Below are 10,130 nucleotides of genomic sequence, written 5' to 3' on the forward strand. Positions count from 1 at the left end.
CTATTTATTCCTGGAGAGCTTACCTGGAGTGATCATAGCAATTATTAGTGGGAAGGAGTTAGGGCGCTGCATGTTTTTCAAGCAAAGTGTACCTTGTAGACAAACTTAGATTCCTACTGTGAGTATTCCCCCTCCAGATGCCTGTGAGGATGACTCACTTTGTGCTCTCAGTGTGTGTGTGTGTTGTCACAATGCTAACCAAATCAGCAAAATTATGGATGTTTTATAGATTTGTGTCAAAATCGATATTTAAAAGTTGAAAAATCAGTGTTAAAAAACTCCTGTAGGGGCCGGGGAGATGGCTCAGTGGAATAAGCACTTCCCTGGCAAGCGCAAGGACCTGAGTTCAATCCTTGGTTCCGGAAAAAAAAAAAAAATGGAAGTCACTTCAGAAACAAAAAACTCCTGTAACATAAAGAATAGTACATTTGGCATAGAAAGAGTTTAGCACATTTTATAACTACTGAATATGCAAAAAATGTAAGCAATAAGGAAAGGAAAGTTAACATTGTTCATAGTAAATCCTGAATGGCTTTTTGGTGTGAGTAGAACAAGACTTACCTTTATGTTAAGGAAAGCTGAGTGCTCTGAACACCGTGTGCTGCAAAACACCATTTTCCTAATCTTGTCTTTTCTACACACGTTGCCTCTAACATCACACATTTTTCATACTGCTTGTTGCGGCACTTTATAAACAATGACATTTACCTTAGAAAAGCATGAATGTTTTATTCTCTCCAGTAGTCAAGCCACTTCTCAAACTTCTATCCACATAAGATAAAGAATCTATCATTTAGTTAATATTTGCGTTTGCAAGAGTAAAATCATCAGCGGACAGCAGCTGTGGACTGTGTTAAATATAGGCCTGGCATTAGTCTATCAGACATGCAAATATTTATATCTGCATTGGCTAAGTAAACTGTTCCACTCCCCAGAAGTGATAGGTTTGTTTTGATGTACTAGAAGTGACTCCTTTTCCTAATAATGGCTTTTCTTGTGCTGAAATTCACACTTATACTTGGAACTTGCCTCAAATTTCCAAACCAAAATATAGCAGAAATTCTTATATAACTCTGAAGAAAAAAAAAAAAAAAAAGATCAGTACACATCAGAGAACATAACTTGATATACCATACACTAAGAAAATGATTTGCAATTATTTATAGTTTTCAAGTACATAAACGATGGGATCTGTAGAAAAGTAATGTTTATTTGAAATATATTTGGGTTCAAATGTTAATTAAAAATTTAGCAATTCAAATCTTTGCTTCTGTGCATCTACTACATTTACATTGAATTAATCTCTTGTTTTGGAAAGCTTGGGGCTTCTTTACAAATTTCACATAGTCATAAATAACAACCTGGTAAAACTACCCAAATATATATTTTTCTGTGTACTTCTGATTGTGTTGCATTAAGATAGGGCTCATAAATGACACTGAAGAGTCAAAAGACACCAGTGGTTTTAAAGATTGATGCTTGCATTGGCCAAATAGCTCAGCAGTTTGAAGCGACTGCAAGTAGGCGCAGGGGCCAGGGGTTTGATCCCTGGGCCTGCCATGCTGGCCCTGCCCCTGGGGAAACTAGGTGTGGTGGCACACACCTGTAATCCCAGCTCTTAGGAGGCTGCAAACAGGTGGATCACTATGAGTCTGATCTAGTAGTGAGACCTTGAACACCGTGTAGACCCTTCCCTAAAATACAATACAATACAATAGAGATTGATGCTTATGGACAATTTTTAAGCATTTTATTTTATTTTATTTATAAAACAATGAATTTATTGTTAAAAGTATCTTGATAACCTGAAAGACAAAATTAATCTTGACAAAAATCCCCAATTATAGGGCTGGGGAGATGGCTCAGTAGAATAAGCACTTTCCTGGCAAGCACAAGGGCCTGAGTTCAATCCCTGGTTCCACAAAAAAAAAAAAACGAAATATGTAATTTACATTTTCCATCTTTTTAAAATTTTGGAAGTATAGCAAAGACACTAAATTTACATTAAAAAGTAAATATCTCAATAAATTGTAGAAAACTGAGTATAATTTTAATTCCATTTAAATGGAGCAAGGGAAACTTCCCTTGTGCCCTTCGTCACCATAAGCCATTCTTTCCCTGAGGACAACCACTATTCTACTGCTACGTATTCTCATCCTTGCTTTCTTTTATAGTCTGACTACTTAATTGTACATTCCTCAACAACATAGATTAATTTGTGTTATTTTGAACCATGCAGTATGTATTCTGTGTAGTATATGATTTAGCATTTCTATTCAGTATTATATTGAGGCAGCATGACCACACTCATGGATTTGTATAAAGTCATTAATATATGCAGAGCAAGAAAAGAAGAGGGAGGATGAGAATAAACTCTAAAATGGTTTGAGAAGCCATTAATTAATTATGTTAAATGCTGGTTTGTGTACAACTAGAGAGCTGAAGCTAAGGCACAGCAACATATATCTGGAGTCATGCTTATTCTAAGTGAAAAGTGAAACTGTACATGAAATTTAGCTTTCTACAACTAATACAAAACAACAATATTCAATGTAACAACTATCGTAACTGTCTTACTGACCTGTTTCGAAACTCGGTTTATCTTTTTTCTCCTTAAAAAAAAGAACTGTAGGAGAACTGTACAATAAAAATTTTAGGACTGAAAAATGCAGCATGCAAGGAAGAATATGAAATGAGAAGGAGGAGGGCTAAATTCAGCAAGGCATCTGCATAGAGTGCGCACATAGATGATCACTCTAATGAGAATGTGACAGTCTTCCAAATATAAGAAAAGATGAACACAGAACAGAACACGGCTTTGTGTCGATCCAAATATACTCTCAGCTACTCCTGTCCATTTGGGGGTTACAATATCCAAACCGAGACAGTCAATTAAACCAAGAAGCATAATGTTGACTTTAGGACCCAGTGAAAATAATTAATTGGCATAAAGTATTAAAATTAAGGTCTTTAAAACAAAAAATAGTTGACTGGCTATTTACACTTTTCTGAAACACATCCCAAATTTCTTTTCTTTTTTTTTTCTTTCTTTTTTTTAAAATGTATTTGGTACAGGGTCTTGCAGCTTGGACTTCTAGAAATTCTCCCGTTTTCAGCCTCCCTAGCACTGGGATTACAGGCGTGCACCACCATGCTTGGTCTTGGTGGCCCTGCTCCACATGCCCAGGGGCAGGGCTGGCATGGTCCCCGGAATCGAATCCTGGTCCCTGAACTTGCCTAAGCAGGCACTTAGTCCACTCAGCTATCTCCCCAACCCTCCAAATTTCTAATCTAAATATTAATTTCCTCCAGCTCCTTTAGATATGTGAAGCAATCACTGAAAGACTTTAATTGACATTTTCAAGACTAAGTCATTGAATATCACTTGAGGTCTTCCAGTTGATCTGCTATGTTGAAAATCAATATTATGGAGACAAGAAAAGCTATTTTACATGTGGTATGTAAAAAAGAACCATCGCGGTTCTTTTTAGGCTGACAAAAAACTCTTCCTATCATAAATTTCTCCAGTGTAAGGACAGATTATGGGTTAGCAACTGTTTTTACCAATTTGCCTAATGTTACTACTGCCTGAGAAATAATATGGCTGAATGCTAGCCATAGTTGCTTTTTTTTCATACTTGCTTGATGTAATATGATACTGGAAAGAAAATGCTCATAGTTCTTCAGTTCATAAAGGAATAAACATCTAACTTGTTGAAAGCAAACCCATTTAGATGTACACATACACGTATCTACGCATGTACATGTGTATATATATTCACACAGACACACACAATACTTCTGATGCTATATAAGCAATCCTTTTTGTTCTACTTTAGAGCAGAAATACTATATGGAGATAGTAATCAGCTGTAATTATTGCCTTTGAAAACTCGAGCTTTAAAACCCACAAAATACTTTAAAAATAAATGCAGGAAGCTTCGTAAAATACATTTTCTCAATTCAACAAAGAAAAAAAAAATCAAACCAGTTAGGACACTCAAGTGTTATTTGCAGCAATCACGATAAGTCAATTTTGGCTTAAACCATGATTGTTATAAACACTCACAAAACATATTATTTACCAGATGGCAATCTTACTCAAGCAAACACATAAAACTTATGTTTCATTATTATCAAATAAGGATGAACTTGCCACTGGGATAACCTCCAGTAGTTAAACAAACACATCTCCACAAAATGAGTGCTGTGGTTTCTATCATTGGATAAGTATACAGAATACAGTTACTGCCTTAATATTTAGCAGCAGTACCCTACAGTCAAGAAGCAAAGCTTACGAGAGGATGTACATGCAAAGTGGCATACTCTTACCTGTGATTGGAATTCTCTTTCTCTTAGTAATAAAAGTCTTGCATTTTTATATATAAAGAAGTATGAGCCTAAAACTAAGAGGTAAACTAAAACATCTTTGTAAGACGATTATTAGTTGATATTAAGAATGGTACAAAGCACAGGAATCCTAATTAAAGGCTCAGTGCTCAGTTCTAGCTTTCAGTCTTTCATTTCCATATACTTATAACTGACTTGAGGACTTTAGTTTTCAATATTATATTTAGTGCTGCTACTTGCCCTCTAAGCATTGCTTTTACTAAATCTCATACAATATAATGTGGCTTGCTTTTGTTTTCAAATTTTTGTTACGATTCCTTTTCTGACCCATGGAGCATTTATAAGTGTAGTGCTTAATGTTCAACTAGATTAAGATTTTCCACTACTTTTTTTCTGTTATTATCTAGTTTAATTTTGTTGCGGTTAAAGAAAGTGTTTTGTATTAAAAAAAAAAAAAAGAAAGAAAGAAAGAAATGTACAAAGCAATTCAAAGACATTTTTGTTGCCTCCCTCCATGAAACATTATCAGAATTTATAAAAATGTTTCATGGGAGTAATGTTCAATATTAAATTATACCTTATAAATCAATGTCATAGATTAATAGGATATGAAAGGTCTTTTGTAATAGCATATATATATCTGTGTGTATAGCCTCTTTCAAAAGTGACCTGTTTTGTAACTGGAAGTGTCTTTAAAAAGATCACAGACTCTAAAAGACAGTTTCAAATTAACTTTTTGTTTTTTGTTGTAACAGTTAAAATGGAATGGGAAATGAGAACCTCTTTCACTTACTTACTTGCTTCCTGGTCAAAAGGAAGACCCTCAGATTAGCTATGACTTAGAAACTCTCTGAACTTTGACAAATATAATGTGGCTCAGAGGTGTCACAGCACTAGGAATAATCAGAAATCATGATGACAAACAGAAAGATCAAGACTCTCTAACAGAGAAAGAATGACAAATTTTGTGTCATCACTTGTCAGGTCTTCCTAGGTCAGAACTCAAGCACTATGACATGAAATCTTACACAGCACTTATGTCCAACAAATCAAAGCAAAGTCCAGGTTGCTTCTCGGCTGCCTCACTCACTACAATTTTGTCTCTTTCTATCATTGAATTGATGGCTATGGTAGAATACGGCAAAATGGTCAGCTTTCCAAATGTAATACAGGTATTCCACACAAAGTCAACAAAAATAAAGAAGCAAACGCTGGCCTTTGACAACTTAAATCATATATTAAATGAGAAAAGTATTATGAAGACTTTCATCTTTCCCAATTTGTTCTCTAAAGCTAATAGTTAAGTTTAGGGATTTAGCATTAGATAGAACCAAAGCAAAAGGCAGTCTCGCTGCAGAGTAGGAACAAGGTACTTCACCTGGGAAGAACACTGCGCCATTGAAAGACAAATTGCCTTTGGATTACAACTTCCTTGAGGGTTGAGGCTTTCTATTACGCTCTGAATTGTACCTAAAACACTGAGTACTTTCAAAGAATATTGGTTTGTGACAGACAAATGGATCATTTGCACTACAGACAAGCACCAAGAACTTTAATGGACTCAAGTGAGGTCATTTCATCCTAGCAAGAAGTCACAAAGTCAACTAGAGAAAGAGTAGCTTTTGACAGTTGTTCCTTCCCAAGTGCTCTTCTAACTTGGACCAAAATTGAACTATGGTTCCAGAAAAAATGACAAAGTATATATTGAGCATACAACCACTAATTCCCTGACAAATTTACTTAGGCTGTATTTTCTTTCTAAGGTCTATTATATTCATTTCTTGCTGTTTAGGAAAGTAAATAAGCCAGACAAGACACATCCAAGAACCAATTTTCTAAGTGACCATTTTAATGTACACAATTGATATGCATATTGTTATTAGTCTGTCTTATTTCCAAACAACTTAAATGCTAGTGGATATATTTAGGAAATTAATAGTGCAACTGTACATGGTATAAAGCTTTTGTTATTCTTTTGTACTATAACTTATCTTTGTATAGTTAGTTTGGCTTAATTACATAATAGTTTACGAAGTTGATGTGAAAAAAAATAATACTTCCCACAATTTCTCCACTTCAAAATCAGTTCCTTCAAATATTTTATTTCTTTTTTTTAAATTATTATTTTTATTTATTACATTTTTATTTATTGTGTGTGTGTGTGTGTGTGTGTGTGTGTGGCCAGCTCAGCCCACCAGGGGGCGGGGCTGGCTGGCATGTGGTGCTGGGGGATCGAACCGCAGTCCCTGTGCTTTGCCAAGCTTGTTTCAAGTAGGTGCTTTAGACCACTGAGCCATCTCTCCAGCCCCTCAAATATTTTATTTCTTACTTCTTGCTTCTTTTTAATTTTGTTCCAGCACCAGGGATCAAACTCAGGACCTTGCACTTGGAGGCAGGCGCTTATGCCACTGAGCTATCTCTCCAGCCCTTATTTCCTATTTTTTCTGTGAACAAGTTAAATAATAAAATTGTTTTCAAGCCCTCACTTAGTAGCCTACTGCTAGTCACAGAACTGTTGCTCCTTCTAGCTATGTAGTCATATAAAATTCTCTGAGATTAATACCAGAAGATCTATTTTTTAAGAGAATCAACCCAGGGTGGTGGTGCATACCTCTAATCCCAATGTTGAGGAGACTGAGGCACTTGGAACATTGGGAGTTCAAGTCCAGTAAGGGCTATACAGTGAGTTCAAGGCCAGCCTGAACTACACAGCAAGACCCTCTATCAAAAATAAAACAGAAATCAAAAACCAAAAAACCACATCCATATAACTATCACCATTCAATAACTCTAACTGTAATTTGCACTTATGAAACTCTTATGCGTTATCAAAATTTTAGAAATCATTTTATGGCTACTCTCCACCCATGAACAGAAAGGAGTTAGTGAATGCCACATCTCTCCACTAACGTGGCTTGAAATTCCACGGGACACATGGGAATAGGCTCTCTCTAGCAGGCAACTTCATCTGCCTATACAGTAGTAAAAGTCCTCACATTCACCCCTCGGTGCCCAAGGCTAATAACAGATTTCCCTGCGTAGTGGAAGGCACAGTGCCTTGACTCTTCCCAGCAGAAGGAGCAGCACTGCACTGTAAAGTTCTGAGAACGGGGCACAGCTGTCTTTCCTCTGCATATCTGCATAGGTAGTGGCTAGAGAGGCCTCCCTTAGTGAGCACGCTGATACTATCTTTGAGCTTTGCCAGGAGATTCTTCATTGGGGTCAAAATAAATCAGTCCACTGAAGAGTCTAGGTACAGAAGCTTTTTTTTTTTTTTTTTTTTTTTTTTTTTTTTTTTTTTTTGGTTTTTCTTCTCTTCTTATCCATAGAGAAAATAACACACAGAAATTAAAGTTTACAAATCCAGATTCTAAGCCCACCCTTGCCACTCCAGAATAGGTCTCTTTCTTACCATCTAAGAAATGGGTGTGATATTAATGTCCACTTTAAGAAGTTGCTACAGGTATCTAAGGAGACAATGCAGTTTAAATTGCTGCATAGCTTTTTTGCACAGGTGTAGTGAAAACCACCACTAAATCAAAGCCCCACATAGGAAAGGAAAAGACTCACATTAATATCGTCACCATCGGACATGGGGACTCTGGAAAGTCCACCACCACTGGCCACCTTATCTACAAATGCAGTGGCATCAACAAAAAAATCATTGAAAAATTTGAGAAGGAGGCTATTGAGATTGGGAAGGGTTCCTTCAAGTATGCCTGGGGCTTGGACGAGCTGAAAGCCGAGCGTGAGCATGGTATCACCATTGACATCTCCCTGTGGAAATCTGAGACCAGCAAGTACTATGCGACCATTATTGATGCCCCTGGACACAGAGACTTCTTCAAAAACATGATTACAGGCACATCTCAGGCTGACTGTACTGTCCTGATTGTTGCTGCTGGTGTTGGTGAATTCGAAGCTGGTATATCCAAGAACAGACAGACCCGTAAGTATGCTTACACACTGGGTGTGAAACAACTAATTGTTGGTGTGGATTCCATGAAGCCATCCTACAGCCAGAAGAGATACAAGTAAATTGTTAAGAAAGTCAGTATCTCCATTAAGAAAATCGGTGACAACCCTGACACCATAGCTTTTGTGCCAATTTCTGTTTGGAATGGTGACAACATGCTAGAGCCAAGTGCTAATATGCATTGGTTCGAGGATGAAAGGTTACTCCTAAAGATGGCAATGCCAGTGGAACCACACTGCTTGAAGCTTTGGATTGTATCCTGCCACCCACTCACCCAACTGACAAGCCTTTGCAGCTGCCCCTCCAGGATGTCTACAAAACTGGTGGTGTTGGCACTGTCCCTGTGGGTCGAGTAGAGACTGGTGTTCTCAAACCCAGCATGGTCAATGTCACAACTGAAGTCAAGTCTGTTGAAATGCACCATGAAGCTGTGAGTAAAGCTCTTCCCAGGGACAATGTGGGCTTCAGTGTCAAGAATGGGTCTGTAAAAGATGTCTGGCATGGCGAGGGCCAGCCAAATAGCTCAGGGGCTTAAAGCAACTGTAAGCAGGCCCCGCCCCAGGACATGCTGAGAGGGTAATTGAGACTGGGTTTGGTGGCATGCACCTGCAATCCTAGCTCTTGGGAGGCTGTACACAGGTGGATCACTATGAGTCCGATCTAGTAGTGAGACCCTGAACACCCTGTAGACCCTTCCCTAAAATTAAAAAAAAAAAAAGGATGTGTGGTGTGGCAATGTTGCTGGAGATAGCAAAAATGACCAGCCAATGGAAGCAGCAGGTTTCACTGCTCAGGTGATTATTCTGACCCATCTGGGCCAGATTAGTGCTGGCTATGCCCCTGTACTGGATTATCATACAGCTCACATTGCTTGCAAGTTTGCTGAGCTAAAAGAAAAGATCGGTCACTGGTCTGATAAGAAGGTGGAAGATGAGCCCAAGTTTTTGAAGTCTGGTGATGCTGCCATTGTTGACATGGTTCCAGACAAGCCCATGTGTGTTGAGAGCTTCTCTCACTATCCACCCCTGGGTCATTTCGCTGTTCATGATACGAGGCAGACAGTTGCTGCGGGTGTCATCAAACCTGTGGACAAGAAGGCTGCTGGAGCTGGCGAGGTCACCAAGTCTGCCCAGAAAGTGCAGAAGGCTAAATAAATATTATCCCTGACACCTGCCTCCCCAGTCTTAATCAGTGGCGGAAGACCAGTCTCAGAACTGTTTCTCCCAATTGACCAGTTAAGTTTAATAGTGAAAAACTGGTTAATGATAACAATGCATCGTAAAAACTTCAGAAGGAAAGGAGTATGTTTTGTGGACCATTTTTGTGTGTGTGGCAGTTGCTAAGTTATTAGTTTTTAAAATCAATACTTTGTGATGGAAACAACTTGACCAAAAATCTGTCACAGAATGTTGAGACCCATTAAAACAAAGTTTAATGAGAAAAAGAAATTCCTGCATAAAGTCTTGAGGTTATTATTCACTTTCATCATTGAGAAAATAATTATTACCTATTAATGTTAGTAAGTTAGGACAATTGTTTTCTTGACATATTTAGACCTAGAAAAATCTAAAAATGTTTCCCATTGCTTTCATAATAAGCATAGGAATATAAAGCTGAAAAACTGGCCACTGGTAACTCTGTTCCTTCTCATTTTTAAGATTATAATACATTGTATAACTCTTTACTTTTATTAACTGCCAGAATCAATTTTACAACCTATTTTCTCAATACTCTTTGAAATAAAGGACAAAATTTTTCCTGAGACTCCCAGATGAAGTTTCATCTACATGCATTTCAGAAGCGT

General features: G+C 37.6%; 1 pseudogene; it reads left to right on the top strand.

The window, feature by feature from the left end:
- Nucleotides 1-7,905: 7,905 nt before the first annotated feature.
- Nucleotides 7,906-9,480, top strand: LOC101584953 (annotated as a pseudogene).
- Nucleotides 9,481-10,130: the final 650 nt, after the last annotated feature.

This window comes from Octodon degus, unplaced genomic scaffold (genome assembly GCF_000260255.1).
Source record: "Octodon degus isolate 3935 unplaced genomic scaffold, OctDeg1.0 scaffold00078, whole genome shotgun sequence".
Lineage (NCBI taxonomy): Eukaryota > Metazoa > Chordata > Mammalia > Rodentia > Octodontidae > Octodon > Octodon degus.